The sequence below is a fragment of the Ambystoma mexicanum genome, chromosome 1p (genome assembly GCF_040938575.1).
Source record: "Ambystoma mexicanum isolate Mex_15411 chromosome 1p, UKY_AmexF1_1, whole genome shotgun sequence".
NCBI classification, from domain to species: Eukaryota; Metazoa; Chordata; class Amphibia; order Caudata; family Ambystomatidae; genus Ambystoma; species Ambystoma mexicanum.
The window spans coordinates 1392089639-1392106219 of NC_090921.1; the positions used below are offsets into that span (position 1 = coordinate 1392089639).

Sequence of the window (16581 nt, forward strand, 5' to 3'; positions counted from 1 at the left end):
CTATTGGAAAAAGATTAAGGGTCATTCCAGAATAGAGGGGCCAGACAAAACTGGAAACGACCTAGCTGATCAGCTTGCCAAAACCGGAGCCATCCAGTGGGATCTCCTTGAGATCGAGTCCCTGTTGGGGGAAATCCAGGTCACTGCTGTCACTAGGTCCCAGACAAATGCTCACAATGAACTCCCAACTGCCCAGTGGAGTAAGGAGACCCCAGATGCTGATTTAATCACGGCACAAAAAGGGGATCCGATTATTGGGAAATGTTATCAACACATTGAGGATCCTGAGAACTTTCCTCTGATGGATACTGATTATATTGGGAAGAGGACCTCAGGGTGTTGATGAAATGTCCCAAAATGTTCTCCAAGAGGGTTTGTTGGTAAGGAGATCCATCTCTGATTGTGACCAGTGGGTGGTACCTACCTCATTCCGTAGCCTGATGCTAAGTCACGCCCATGACATGGCCACAGCTGGTCATCAGGGGTTTCACACTGCTCTAGAAATCTTGCTGGAGGCTGCATACTGGCCACACATGGGACAGGACCTCGACCAATACTTGAAGGGGTGTCTTGTGTATGCACAATTTCAGCCAACTTCACTCACACACCGTGCTCCCCTGCAGAAGAGGGGGGTGACACTGCCTTGGTCAGATGTATAAGTAGATTTCATCGGGCCTGTGAGTCGCTCCTCTAGGGGGAACAAGTAGATGTTAACAGTAACATGCTTGTTCACCAAATGGGTGGAATGTCTCATAGCTGCAAATTGCAAGGCAGAAACAGCAGTAGCCCTGATGATCGACGACATCTTCTCACGTTATGGCCTACCCCAAAGGATTGAGTCAGACTAAGCAAGTCACTTCACCAGCAAAGTGATGACAAAGATGTGGGAGATACTTGGGGTAAAAAGGAAAGTTCACATTGCATGCTGCAGTCCTCTAGTGGGGGAGTTGAGAGGTACAATAAAACAGTTGTGAGGATTCTAAAAAAAATTGTGGTGGATTCTGGGCCACGTTGGGACATCTGATTACCGCTTGTCCTGATGGCCATCAGATCTACCCCATCTTCTGCAACCAAGATGTCTCAATGTGAGCTAATGACTGGGTGAAGGATGGTGCTACCTCAGCATCTACTCTATAGAACACAAGAGCAGACACTGATAAACGCCTCCACAACTCATGAATATTTTGAGAATCTTAAAAACAACCAAAAAGGAATACAAGTAGGAGACAGGGTGTATTTGTACAATTTCCAAAGGAACCAGACAAAGGATCGAAATGTTCTCCTCAGCTGGCATGGACCTTTTGAAATTGTAGATAAAATTTCATGTGTTACATGCAGAATCCGCATCCCCAAAGGAAAGCTAAGAGAAGAGAAATGGGTCCATATTAATCAGTTAAAGAGTTGTCAGCCTAGGCACACTTTGCAGCTGATTGAGGAGCCAAGAGAAAGTCAAATAGAGGAGACATCTGGAGAATGAGAACAAGAAAAAGAAGAACCAGAAAGGGACAGGTAGGTTCATAGGTACTGATTTAACCTATCAAGATAGCAGCGCCTCTCCTACATGGACCTACTGTCCCTTTTCTGTTCATTACAGTAGGGTGGAGGTATCTACTAGTTCCACAAGGGTCCATCAGCTAGCATCATTACTACCTTTTGGTGCTACTAGGTTGAATTTCTTTGCCCAAGTTCTCTCATTACCCGGTATACCTCAAACTTATTTTGTGCTTTAGTCTTCTGGGTGGAGCTTTGGTGAGTTTGCAACTCATGAATCCGCATCCCCAAAGGAGAGCTGACAGAAGAGAAATGGGTCCATATTAATCAGCTAAAGAGTTGTCACCCTAGGCACAATTTGCAGCTGATTGAGGAGACAAGAGAAAGTCAAATAGAGGAGACATCTGGAGAATTAGAACAAGAAAAAGAAGAACCAGAAGGGGACAGGTAGGTTCATTGGTACCGATTTAACCTATCAAGCTAGCAGCGCCGCTCCATACGTAGACCTACTGTCCGTTTTCTGTTCATTGCAGTAGGGTGGAGGTACCTACGAGTTCCACAAGGGTGCAGCAGCTAGCATCATTACTACCTTTTGGTGCTCCCAGGTTGATTTTCTTCACCCAAGTGCTCTCATTACCCGGTATAGCTCAAACTTATTTTGTGCTTTAGTTTTCCGGGTGGAGCTTTGCTGGGTTTGTAACTCATATTTATTTACTTCATACACTAGCATGGCAGACTATCTTCTCAATTGTGAAAGAGATAGGTTGGCCCTGTTCTCCACTAAGGGAAGTCCTGGTAATGCTTTTCCCCGTAATAGTCAATGAACTGAAACATTAGCGAATACATTCTTGAGATTAGAACGCCTTTTGAAGCTAGAAATGAACAAATACTTGGAAAAGGTCTCATTGGTCAACTACATTAAACATAGTATGGTTCCAAGGGGCCTATTTATTCTTATTTTCCCTGATTTTACCCACAATGATGATCAAGATCTTGCTCAAGAGTGGGAAGAAAATCTCACCCTCAGTTCAGAAAGGATGCTTAAATTACTATTGACACATGCAGAACGGGAACATGAATGGGTTACTTCTCAAATCGAGACTCAGAAAAAAGAAATTGAAGCCATGAGTAATCCCATTGCTGTTAAAGGCAAAAACTATGAAAAAATGCACTTGTTACTTAAGGAGTATCAAGATGAAATTAAAATACGTAAATTCCGTAAATTCTTTCGTAACAAAAGACACTATAATAATGATCGAGTATATACTTTCCAGGCTAAATTTGACCATGATAATATTAGTTGTGCAGTAAAAACACCTACTCTGACCCCACTCTCATCTGAGGTGGAATCCGAAGAGGACCAACCCATGACAACTGATAGGGGGGACAGCCTTACCCCCATTCTAACACATTGTAGGAGTTTTTTTTGGCTGAAATAAAACAATATAAGAAGTGTAATGTTTCCAATCCTGCTACCTATCTGAATAAACAAGTTCATTTTAGTGTCCCTTTAGGGCGAACTACCTCAACTCCCACCACATCTTCTGAGGAAGAAGAGGAAGAGGATCCAGGGTCAGATACAGGGAGAAATGCTAACACATGGCTGACTCGGTTCAGTTACAGGAATCTCAAATCCAAATCCTTCCTCAAAACATAGTGTACAATTTGTCAAGTAAAGAACTGTCCACATCAGAGTTGTCCTTTCTGAATAAAGGTTTGTCTTTTTCACCTAGTCGTCAGTCGGATCTAACTGATTTTCAGAATGATTTGTATAAATTCATTAGAAAGCTCATAACCAAGTCAAAATGTTCTCTCCCGGTCAGGTTAAGGAACCAGTCAGTAGCCTAACTATAGCAGATATTGAAGACACTCAGCTTATCATGTCACTCACTGATGAGTCACCTCTTTCATCGATACCACTACAACAGGATTTGGGAATACACCAGCACAATCTTGAACTTTTAGAATACAAACACAGGTCTAAATTTGTTCCACCCTCACCTAATGAGAATGTGATTGACACGTTTTACCAGGCTGTATCTCAGGACATACATCAGTATATGGATCATCAAAGAACTGGGTCAGGTAGCTTTTAATCTAACTTAACACCTTCGGAGATAACAGCACTCACTAATTTAGCTAAAGACAAAGACATTGTTATCAAAATGGTGGATAAAGGTGGCAATATAGTCATTTTAAACACTCATGACTATATCAGTATAACTAATGAACATCTTACAACCCCAGATAGTTACAAATTACTTCCGGGAAACCCTACTATATAAACAGTTCTGAGTCTTAAGACCCTCATTCAAGAATGGCATTCACGTGGGATGGTAACTGACAATGGGCCTCATTACGACCCAGGCGGTAAGTTACCGCCTGGGCCGTGACTTTACCACCATGGCGTAAACTACGTTTACGCCATGGTGGTTGGCGGACTTACCGCCCCATTCCGACCTTGGCGGGGCGGTAAGTCCCCAATCCCCATTTACCCTTCCCCATTTTTGCCCCATAGGGCATAATGGGAGTGGGGAAGGCGTTAATTACGCCTCCGTAATTTACGGTGGCGTAATTAACTCCATGGTCCCTTAGCGCCATGGATTTTAACACCTGCTAAAAGCAGGTGTTAAAAGCGCCATGGCGCTAAGGGACCTCGTACTCAGGCGGTAAGGGTCGGCGCTGTTAACGCTGCCGTAAACCCCTTACCGCCTGGGTCGTAATGAGGCCCAATGAAAGGGACTTCTTGTTCTGACCACATCCGGTGGTTCCCACTATGTACTTTCTCCTGAAAGTCCATACAGATTTTACTAGATTACCCCAAGTAAGACCAATTATGAGTAGCCTGGGATGGGCCACTGAGGGTCTTTCACAATACATTGATACCACCATTAAGGATATTGTACTGACATTACCTGTTTACCTTTGAGATTCAACACAGACACTTCTTATTTTGAAATCTGTTGAGTGGCGATCTCATTATTATTTGGCAAGTTTCAATGTGAAAGCACTCTATACACCAATTCAACATAATCTGGCACTTGACACCAATGACTTCATTTTTCGCAATCACTCAGCCTCATATACGCAACATATCCCAATGATTAAGGAGTTTTTGGCATTTACTTTGGAACATAATCAATTCATTTTCAATCAACAATATTATGTGCAGACAAAGGGGGTGGCCATGGGAGCTAAATACACTCCATCATTGGCCAACCTCTTTATGGGCTTTTTTTTAGCACAAGTATATCTTTGGGACACATGAATTTGCATCAGAAATTGTAATTTGTAAAAGGTATATAGACGATGTCTTGTTAATTTGGAGTGGCACGCCAGATCGCTTTCAAACATTTACACACTACTTGAACAATAATACATTTGGTATTGAATTTTCTGGACATGCCAGCCCCAATATGCTTTTATTCTTGGATCTTAGGATCGATATTGTTGATCAGGCCATACATACTAAAACCTTCAGGAAAACTACTGCTTTGAATGCCATATTGCATGCAAATAGTTGCCATAGATGTTCTGTTATCAACAATATTCCTTTTGGTGAATTCTATCGTGCTTGTAGAAATTGTAGCTCTCAGGTTGCATATGAACGGGAGTGTTCTCTGATCAAGCAGAGGTTCTCGGAACGATGTTACACTATTGTTTGTATTACTAAAGGCCTACAACGAACCAATTTGGTCCCAAGGGATTCTATCCTTACCCACTCCAAGGCCAAGGGTACTAAAACCCCAGAAGGGGTGCAGTTTATTACTAAATATACACAGGACAGCGATTGTCTTTATACGTTTCTTAACAGACATTTGCACCAATGGCAATTGGATCCGGATCTCAAAACCTACGTCCCTAGACATCCAAAATTGATATTTACCAGAAACAAGACTCTTAAAAATCAACTGTGTCCTTCGTTTCTTGAACTCAATCCTGCTCAGTCTCAACATATTAATTGGCTCAAGCCCAGACTGATAGGGTTTTACAAATGTGGTATGTGTAATGTCTGTCAATTTACTTCATCCACAAATCTCTTTACTTGTCACCATGGCCTCAATTTGCCGATACGTGACTTCATCAATTGCAAATCAAAGTATATAGTATATGCAATCTTGTGTGTTTGTCAAAGAACTTTGTGTTCGCATCCGCATCAATAGTCAAGATCCTAAATTGCCTTTAGTGATTCATTGGCAAACCTATCACCAATTGGATTCTGTGAAGAACATACAGTTTATTGGACTGCTCCAAGCACATGCTCATCCAAGAGGAGGAGATCGACAATTATTACTTCGTCAACTTGAGGCACAGACCATTTGCAAACTTAGATGTACAACGCTTGGATTAAACAAAGATCATGAACTGAATGTTTTTCTTTGATGTCACCAAGAATTTGGGTGGTACGGCCTTGTCGGTACAGTTCCAATTGGATCCCATACCTAACGGCATGACATATAATATCCTTTTTGGCTAAACATACCTGACCCTCTGTATTTGCTCTCTTCCTGCTTTGTCTATATTCTTACAGATGAAATTGTGTAATTATATATACATTTTTCCTTGTTACTTTTGTGAGTACAGGGGGGCTCTTTGGAACCCCAATGTGTGTGTGTGTGTGTGTATATATATTTTTTATCCTTTTCTTTGCATCTATTCTCATATATTCTTAACTATCTTCTACTTTTGCTCTATTCCTTTAGTATTATTTTTTCTATTTTTTCCTTTTTTGATATCCGTTTATTATTCACATGGTCTTTTGCCCCATTTTCCCCTCCCTTTTATAAGGAAGTTACATATACATCAAGTCCCGGGTGTTTAGTAACAACTGTCCATCTTTTAAATGTATTTTTTTTATTGAGACAATGTTAACCTATAGAACCCAACTCCACGGAATCACATGATCGTATCATGTGAGGTGCTCGAATTTGCGAGTACCCGTTATTCTTTCTTATTCTTTCTCAATGGACATATATGGAATCATGACATTCACATATAGTGCATTATATATATTTTTGCACACCATTCAATATTTATTACTACATGTTTTGAGCTTTCTACAATGGTGCCCGATTAATAGATCTGTTTTTACTCACAGCGTTGGATCACATGATCGGGACACATCATTTGACCTGAATACGGACGTAATATGAGGAAGTAGTCACTCCCGTGAGATACATGGAATCGCGACTGTGTGCCACACAGGCTTGTGTTGGAGCTAACACCATGGAATAGTCTACCGGATACAAGAATGACCAGGTAAGCTAATGCAAGTGATATATCGCTGCATGCTTGTTTATTATTTTACTATCAGTGCATATATACATGGAGGCTACATATTTTGTATTTGCAGGAATCCCATTGTGGGTATTACCTGTATGAGTGTATTATACCGTATCTATCTGTCACACTTCCCTCGTTTTCCATCCCACATGTACCTAGGCCAGGCAACACTCACACTATTTCAGGCAACACTCGCACTACTTCAGTCACACTATCCACAGCCTCACTTCCTGTCACTCATGGTGGGAGGGTGTCACGTCAGTGGGTTTACCCCAGGGGCCAGACACGCAAGTGCGGGGGTTCCCTGCTCCTTCGCTGGCGTTTTCCATGGCGTCTGCAGGATGGTGCTCACAGACAGCCGCTTCTGCGAACACTAAGACGGAACCAGCACTCACGTGTCACCCTCGCGGGTCACGTGATGCGCTTGCCCGTCTCACTCGCGGATCACGTGACATGGAAGCGGCCGCTACTTAAGCTTTGAACTCCCGCGGTTCCGCGCTTCACAGCTGTTTTTTGGAGGACTCTGTACGGCGTTAAGGATACCTTTTTTCACGGCTCTTGGACTCGGACGTGTTTTGGTTACGCTCTTTGGCTCCGAATCCTTGATAGATCACCCAACCTCGGCTTGTACTCTGGACTGCCTCAGATTGCCCTGTATGGACTTGGCGTTTTTGGTCTTCTTGCTTCATCGAGTTATCAAGTTCTTTTGATTCCGGTTCTTCTTCACTCGCTGCAGGCGGGTAGGCTGGGGTCCACACCCAGCCCACTGTTCCTCTCCCCACTGCCATCCGGGAAACCAGCTCATGTGCCCCTTCTACGGAACAACCACCAAGCAAAGGATTTAGGGCCACACCAACTCCCAGCTTAGGTAAGCACTTACCCTTAATCAGTCTCTCTGGTTGTACTGTGATCATCTGATTGCTAACCAAAGCTTTCCTTTGCAGCAGCCTTGGGGTTATCAACATTCTGTGGTGCCGGGCTTCGAGGACTACCCACCTGTGGCCTCAATGATCGCATAGGGAGTAATCTTGTATTCTCTCTCTGTGATACTTGGGGACGGAGGTCTCATACTCTTCACGACAATCAAGAAACCTGATAGACTGTGAAGCCAGTTTTGTCATTCAGAGTACGGAGGGTTCCGCGGATGACCCCAGGGCGGCTATGGTTCAGGCGATCACAGTACTAAGAGCAGACATGCCCGTGGCTACCGCAGCCCTTAACCAGTGCCTGGATTCTATCCAGAGTACCCGCCATCCTTTAGCTGCAGATGCAGAGTTCGGGGACGCAGCACCACCCGCTCCATTGCCCCAGACCCCGAGACCAGTCCCTCCCGCTCCCATGATTCTTCCCTCTCCGTTTCCATTGGCCGCACCTGAAAGGCTTCAGGGAGACCCCAACAAATACTGCACGTACTTCCTGCGCCGACCCACTGCCTTTCCCGATTCTACCGCTAAGGCTGCTTTTTTGTTATCTCACTTATCTGGCACAGCAGCTGCTTGGGCCAGCCCGCTTCTTGAGAATGATAGCCCTACATTGTATGACTTTGCCCTGCTAGTAGCCAAAATGTCACAAGTCTTTGACACCCGCCACAAGGTCCAATCCCGGGACTTAGAACTGTTAGAACTACACCAGGGTGAGGGGACACTCATTGAATACCTCACGAGATTTAATCAATTGTCAGCCGAAACTTCAAGGCCCGAAAGCAAGAGGGCCGTTGTGTTCTACAGGGGTTTAAACAACACCATGAAATATGCCCTCTGAGTGGTTCCCTCTTTGCCCATGTTGTTCCCTGACCTAGTGGATCTGGCTCTTCAGGTCGATGCGAGACGTTCAGAACGGAGAGCCGAAGCTGGGTTCTCTGGTCCCATCTCCTCTATGGCACCCTCCACCTCCGAGCCCACTTCGGAACCCATGCAAGTCGGAGGGCTTTGTAGTCCATTTACATCTACAGAAAGGGAATGCAGGAGGGTGGACAATGCCTGTTATTACTGTGGGTTGGTTGGTCACTTCGTAAAAGAATGTCCCCGTCGTCTGAAACCTAAGTCCCAGGGTTTACGGGTGGCTCGATCATAGACCCGGGGACGGGATCGAGCACTCTTTGTCATTCCCCAGACCTCGTACCTGCTTTTGGCACCATCAGACCCGTTATGGTACATGCTCTACTACAACCCCATACTGATGTTACACATCCAGTTACCGTCATCCTTGATTCCGGTGCCACTGGAAATTATATGGATATCGCCTTGGCTCTCTCATTAAATCTCCCACTCATCACCAAGACCCGACCAGAACCCGTGCAAACTATAGACGGGAGCTCATTGATTTCTGGTCCGGTTAAACAGCAGACGGCGCCCCTCACATTGGTCATACAAACTACACATAAGGAGACCATCAGTTTTGACTTAATAACCATGCCACAATATGGTCTCATTCTGGGCATTCCTTGGTTGCGTCTGCACAACCCATTAATCAATTGGAAAACAGGTACTGTGCTCTTTGAATCAGATGTCTGTCAAGACTTTTGCCTCTCGATACCCCCTGGCGAGAGTTCCCCAGCCCAAGTCCTCAGCACCATTACACAACTCTCTTTAGAGACACCTCTGGTCTCCACGGCCGATACACACATTGTGGGTCTTGTAACAGAGGCTGTTCCAGAGGCCTACCGGGACTATCAGGATGTGTTTGATAAGGGGTCCTCGGAAATCCTTCCGTCCCATAGGGTGTACGATTGTCCCATTGTGTTATTACGTGGTTCTGTTGTTCCAACGGGTCATATATACTCACTTTCTCCTACGGAAGAATAGGCATTGAAGACATACATACAGGAATCCCTACTTAAAGAACACATATGCCCGTCTTCATCCCCAACTGCCAGACACATTTTCTTTGTCCCGATGAAGGAGGGAGACCTCCGTCCATGTGTTGACTATCGACGCCTGAATTCCATCACCAAGAACAATCGGTATCCAATACCCCTGATCACGCCCCTATTAGATCGCCTCACGCATGCATCAGTGTATACCAAGTTAGACCTCCGGGGTGCGTACAATCTTGTACCCGTGCGAAAAGGGGACGAGTGGAAAACTGCCTTTTGCACTCGTTACGGACTTTACGAATACTTGGTTATGCCTTTTGGCCTTTGTAATGCGCCTGCCACATTTCAGCGCTTCATGAATGAGCTATTCAGTGACATTCTGGACGTGGTCATGGTGGTCTATTTGGACAATATTCTCATTTTTTCACGCTCACAAGAGGAACACGTCCTGCATGTAAGGGAGGTGTTGACAAGATTACGCATGTTTTCCCTTTTTGTAAAACCTGAAAAATGCCAGTTTCATACTGACAACATTGAGTTTCTAGGGTTTCATATCACCGCTGACGGCCTCGCTATGAATCATGCCAAAGTCAAGGCAGTATTAGAATGGCCGGTCCCTACCACTCTCAAGGCGTTGCAGTCCTTTTTGGGTTTCGCGAATTTCTATAGGAGGTTCATCTCTGGGTTTTCCTCCATTGCAGCACCTCTCACCAACGTGACCAGTCCTCTTGTCCCATACAAATGTTCCGACGAACAGCAACTTGCATTCGATACCCTCAAAGCAGCCTTTACCAACGCTCCTGTCCTTCAGCACCCAGACCCCGAATTGCCCTTCATAGTTGAGGCGGACGCATCCTCATTCGCCCTAGGGGTGATCTTGTCTCATGAGTGTCCCACTAATGAACGGCTGCATCCAGTCGCCTTTCATTCCTGGAAATTCACTCCCTCGGAATGTCACTATACCGTGACCAAGAAGGAGCTTCTGGCTGTTAAAGAGGCTTTTCAGGTCTGGCGTCACCACCTCCTAGGGGCTAGGCACCGGGTGACAGTCTTTTCGGATCATCCGAATCTCCGTGACCTGGCATCACTAAAGTGCGTAAATAGCAGGCAGGTCAGGTGGTATCTGTTCTTTGCCGCATATGATTTCCAGATTACTCACCGTCCTGGTACCGTCCATGGAAAGGCTGATGCTTTGTCTCGCTCTCCTGGTGGGGTCTCGTTACCTATCTAACCCGAAACCCTACCAGACAAGAAGAACGTTATCTGTCTTTGTACCCCATCCCTACCTCTCCTGGATAAGGTCCGCACATGGGCTTCTACCCACCCGTCTTTGCTTCCAGACTGGGATCTAGTAGTACAGGACGGTCTGCCTTTACCAAGATTCGTTTACCAAGATGGTGCGGTTTATTCCGTGCTCGGGCATTCCCTCTGCTCCAGTCTTGGCGGGGTTGTTCTTCAGGTCCATCGTCTGTCTCTTTGGTTTGCCTTCAGTGTTGGTGTCTGACAGGTTTTCCCAATTTACCTCCCGGTTCTGGTGCACTTTGACCAAGTTGGTAGGGATCGATTCATGTTATTCTTCGGCCTATCACCCTGAGACGGATGGGCAGACTGAGAGGGTTAACCATACCTGCGTTGTTTGATGCTTCAGCATCAACAGTCCTGGTTTCGGGTCTTGCATATGGCTGATTTTGCCTACAACAACGCAGTACATTCCTCCACTGGTTTCTCTCCCTTCTATGCCTTGTATGGGCAGCATCCTAACATCCTGCCCGTCCCCGACTTCTCACTTTCTGGTAATCTGGCCGCCTCCTCTTGCATCAGAGACGTGTCTGCCGTCCACATGCTGACCTTGCTTCATCTCAGGGAAGCCCAGGCCTCGATGAAGGCTGCTGCGGACCGGAAGCATTCCGCTGCCCCTTCGTTTGCTGTAGGGGATAGGGTCTGGCTCTCGTCTCATCACCTACATTTGCAGGGTTGCCGCAAGTTGTTGCCCCGTTTCGTTGCTCCTTTTGTGATCTCCCGGGTGGTCAACCCTGTGGCCTATCGCCTTCGGGTCCCAGTTTCTTGGCGCCTTTACCCTGTTTTTCATGTGTCCCTTCTCAAGCCTTGCCCTGGTCCTACCCTTCTTCGCTCCCCGGTTTCCCCTTCCTCCCCGGATGTGTTTGAGGTGTCTCCTATTCTGGGTTCCCGTGTTTACAGGGGGGGTTTGCAGTACCTGGTGGATTGGGAGGGCTATGGTCCCGAGGAGCGCTCCTGGGTTACTGCCAGGGATGTCGATGCCCCTCGTTTGGTTTCTCGTTTTCATAGGGACAATCCTCTGTGCCCATGGGTCGTGGGCCCTTGGGGGGGGCTCTGTCACGCTTCCCTCGTTTTCCATCCCACATGTACGTAGGCCAGGCAACACTCGCACTACTTCAGGCAACACTCGCACTACTTCAGTCACACTATCCACAGCCTCACTTCCTGTCACTCACGGTGGGAGGGTGTCACGTGAGCGGGTTTACCCCAGGGGCCATACACGCAAGTGCGGGTTATCCCCGCTCCTTCACTGGCGTCTTCCATGGTGTCTGCAGGATGGTGCTCGCAGACGGCATCTGCAGGATGGAGCGCGCAGACAGCCGCTTCCGCGATCACTAAGACGGAAACCAGCGCTCATGTGTGTCGCCCTCGCGGGTCACGTGACGTGCCTGCCTGTCTCACTCGCGGATCACGGAAGCGGCTGCTACTTAAGCCTTGAACTCCCGCGGTTCCGCGCTTCACAGCTGTTTTTGGGAGGACTCTGTACGGCATTAAGGATACCTTGTTTCACGGCTCTTCGACTCAGGACTTCTACTCGGACTTGTTTTGGTTACGCTCTTTGGCTCTGCATCCTTGATAGATCACCCGACATCAGCTTGTACTCTGGACTGCCTCGGATTGCCCTGTATGGACTTGGCGTTTTTGGTCTTCTTGCTTCATCGAGTTATCAAGTTCTTTTGATTCCGGTTCTCCTTCACTCGCTGCAGGCGGGTAAGCTGGGGTCCACACCCAGCCCACTGTTCCTCTCCCCACTGCCATCGGGGAAACCAGCTCACGTGCCCCTTCCACGGAACTACCACCAAGCACAGGATTTAGGGCCACACCAACTCCCAGCTTAGGTAAGCACTTACCCTTATTCTGTCTCTCTGGTTGTACTGTGCTCATTTGATTGCTAACCAAAGCTTTCCTTTGCACAGCCTTGGAGTTATCAACATTCCGTGGTTCCGGGCTTGGAGGACTACCCACCTGTGGCCTCAATGATCGCATAGGAAGTAATCTTGTATTCTCTCACTGTGATCCTTGCGGACGGGGGTCTCATACTCTTCACAACAATCAAGAAACCTGACACTATCCAGCAGAAGGTCCATTTGTGAACTCGCCACTCATCTAATGATCAGCATAAAATATCAGGTGACATTCCTCAATTCAATCGATGTTACATGTCCCGCTGCCGTAATTAGCATAGGGGCTGAATGGGAATGCATTTTCCTTATGCGGGGTGAGCCCTCTCTTTTCTTTTTCTCTTTACCTTTAGAATATATAATCTTTGGGAAGTGCCATTGGGCAACTGTCTTCATCCAGCCATTTGAGGCCAGATATTTTGCCAGTCCCACATACATACGATATTTATTTTGGACAGCTATGTTCCAACCATTCTTATTTATTCCTTGCTCATATCTGTCAGGCTTTGTTTTCTGCTCTACATACATTCGTATTTTATTATGAATTTGATTATTCTACTAGTTGGGCAGGAATTTGTTTGGTCACTTTGGGTCTGGACCTTAGCTACCTATCCCCCTATGCACAACACATGGGTGTTACACTTTTCTGGCAATAACATACTATGCACCTATACCAATGGGCTCTGGCTATGGGAAGCTGTGATTATCAGACTAAGAACACTACCACAATGTCTTCCTTTGGTGTTACAAGATTTGAGTTTTTTAAGCCATATTCCAGGTTCTAATTTGAAATGTATGGTTTTTGTTTCCAAACAACTTGTTTCCCATCCCACAAAATTGAATCATATATATCTAAATTGGTAACTAATGCATTATTAATTCATTATTGTGAAAAAAATGAGTGTTTTTTTCTGCCTGATTTATTACCCTTGATTCTCCGTATCTGATTGTTTTTGTCTATGACCTGGTCCCTTATGTATTGGATTGTATTTTGTTTTTTGCTTTTCTTTGTGTGTATATTTAAATTTGGTCAATTTATAATTTATAATGACATTGCCTGTTGTCTTTTGGTACCAATTTCTCTCATGTACATTGGTTAATCAGTTTTGCCTTGAAAAAGAGCCTGGAAGGGCCGAAACACGTGTTGGAATATCTGACAGAACTTATTAAAAACTTTCCTCATAAGTTTCTGTTTGTTTGCTACTATTTATATGGTTTCTGTATGTTATGGTTTCATCCTAGTACCGATTTAACCTATCAAGCTGGCAGTGCCTCTCCTACCGTGGACCTACTGTCCCTTTTTAGGTTGATAGGTATATCTATCTAACAGGGAGTACTTTTCATCATTATCAGTGCAAAAAGGTTATCACCAAAAATTCTAGTAAACATCCATAATTATCTGTGTCTTGTGAGGAATTATTTGTAGTTATTTTCTTGCGTACTTTAATTATGGTAATGCATGTGTGTCCCACTACTGTCAACCTTCCGGGAAGGCAGTCAGTGGGAAAATGTTGTAACCGGTTCTGATTTATTCACTAGATTTGTACTGGTTCCGCCCCTTCAAAGACCAAGGAGGACTTGGAAACAAAAGACCAAAGGAATATCTGGGGGGGGTCGCTCAACACCACAAAGAAAGACCAAAGGAAAAGCTGTGGGTGTCGCTCCACGCTCCAATGAGAGACAACAGGAGGATCGCTGCGTACCGCTCCCTGATGGAAGAGGGACTCCACCTGATGAACTTCACTTTGCCCTACTCTCCCTCAAAAAGAAGTCGCAGGATAGTCGGGGGGGGGATTTGTGGGGTACATTTACCCACTCAGCAGAATTCCCCTCCATCACCAAGCTGCACTTCAGCAGTTACCCGCAAAATAGCTGCACTGGCTCCTTTGAGCACCATTGCCTCGCATCAAACCTGCCTTTTGCAGTTATAAAATGATGGCTGCACTGTCTTGCTAAGCACCTACTGGGCAAGATGGACCAGGGAGCACACCGAGAAAGGCTGCCAGTGGGTTTTCTTATGTGCACCAAAGAAGAAAATTTAGAAGCAGCGCTGCTTTGCTGCTAGCTCAGAATTTCCACTTGAAAAAGGAAATATTTTACATTTAAAATGATGCCCCCTGATGCTCCTTTCATCTGTTAAACAATATACAGTTCTGATCCAGTGAGGCCCAACTATACCCAGCCATATGCCAGTTGTGCTTTAGCAAAAGAAAGCATTTCTCACTGAATGACAGGCTGTGTCAGGAAAGATCAGGGAAATCACCAGAAACTTCACTCCCAGCCGGATGGAAAAACACTTGACTTTTATGCTACAAAATGTAAAAAATAAACGCTTCAAAAGAAACCCTAACTCTCTGTGCATATGTCAATTTCAGTGGACCTGTGCCTTGAACAGATTTATGTGTAAGAGAAACTGACTAGGGCTGCAAACAATGTTTGGAATCCAGAGGGAAGAGAAAACTGAATTTAAAAGGCACATCCCAGTAGAATTCACCCTGTGTCAAAATGGGCTTTTGCACACAAGAAAGATATCTGTTTTAAAAGTGTAATGTTGAATAAGGCCCTGTCCTTGCCGAGAAATGTAAGGGGGGGTTTGGTTAAAATATAATATAATGTTTTATTCTAACAGCCTTGCCTTTTGGGCTCAGGAAAACTAAATAAATAAGTAAGTAAATAAATGCATTGGCTGTACTGGGGAACCAGCCAAACAGGTTTGTTGCATGGCTTCAAAGGACAATTGTGTGCTGGCAACAGGAGTGGCGTTCACCCAAAAGGAGCCGCATGGATTTCTGGGACACCCACGTGTTACTTTCAGCATCTGGAAGCTCTGAATGGACAAAAAGGATGCATCTCACATGCTCGTCAGACTTGTGTCTGTGCTCCAGCTTGAGACAATAGATTCTGGGACACTACGTGTTACTTTTGGAAGTGACACCTACCATTCACTCAAACTGAGAAACTCCATGGCAGCCCTGGGCTAAACTGACAGTTGTATGTAGCCTGGAAAGACATGACCATATTTGGAGGACAAAGGGCCAGCCCATTTGGCTTGAAAGACTGTTTTCATTCATAAACTTTAAGGCTGTTATTTTGATAACCGGGCAACGCAGTAATGTAAAAGTTTTACAATTTAAATGTAATTTTTGTGGCTTTAAAACAAGATATCGCTTCAGCAAAAGAAATACGTTTTATAGTGTTTGGTCCCCATTTCTAGACTATGTAGAGAAATTTCCCCTAGATACTCCCAGTTAGTGACATTTGCTGCCTAACTCACCGTCATCATCGACCGCACCTCCTGTACCAATGTCCCGAGACTGCAGCTATCCCTCTCATGGTATACCCCGGCGAACCCCCCATCCCTGTTTGCCTCAGTGGAGGCTAGTTGACTTTTGTTTGCTTACACAATATCTTTGTAAAATGTCATTAAGAAGAATGAAGCTCTTGTTATCTATAAATGCCAATAAAAAGTATTATCGAAAAAAAAAAAGATATCGCGGCTGTCCATAGCATGTATGGGACGGAAAAGACAGGAAAATGTGAATCATGGGAAAAGTATATATGGTGGAACATTAAAAATTAATGAAAATATGCTCTATGATGATACGTACAGATACCTAAAATTGTGGGATTTTAGGTGAAGCGGTTCCCACTAAAAAGTGTGTATAATTATTAGAAGGGCAAAACAAAGTTCTACAAACTTGGGAGTTGGATTACCATGTTCTGTCTGAAATATGCTATCTGTCTATGTACCGACTTTTTGCCCCACTACCTGCAGGCCACTGTGCCGTGACC

General features: G+C 45.2%; 1 long non-coding RNA gene across 1 annotated transcript in view; it reads left to right on the plus strand.

Moving 5' to 3' along the window:
* Positions 1 to 16262, plus strand: part of LOC138454844 (uncharacterized) — a 52495-nt gene extending 36233 nt beyond the window's left edge. The window contains exons 2-3 of the long non-coding RNA XR_011261505.1: positions 6590 to 6750; positions 14329 to 16262. This is a non-coding gene — a long non-coding RNA (uncharacterized lncRNA). The remainder of the gene's footprint in view (positions 1 to 6589; positions 6751 to 14328) is intronic.
* Positions 16263 to 16581: the final 319 nt, after the last annotated feature.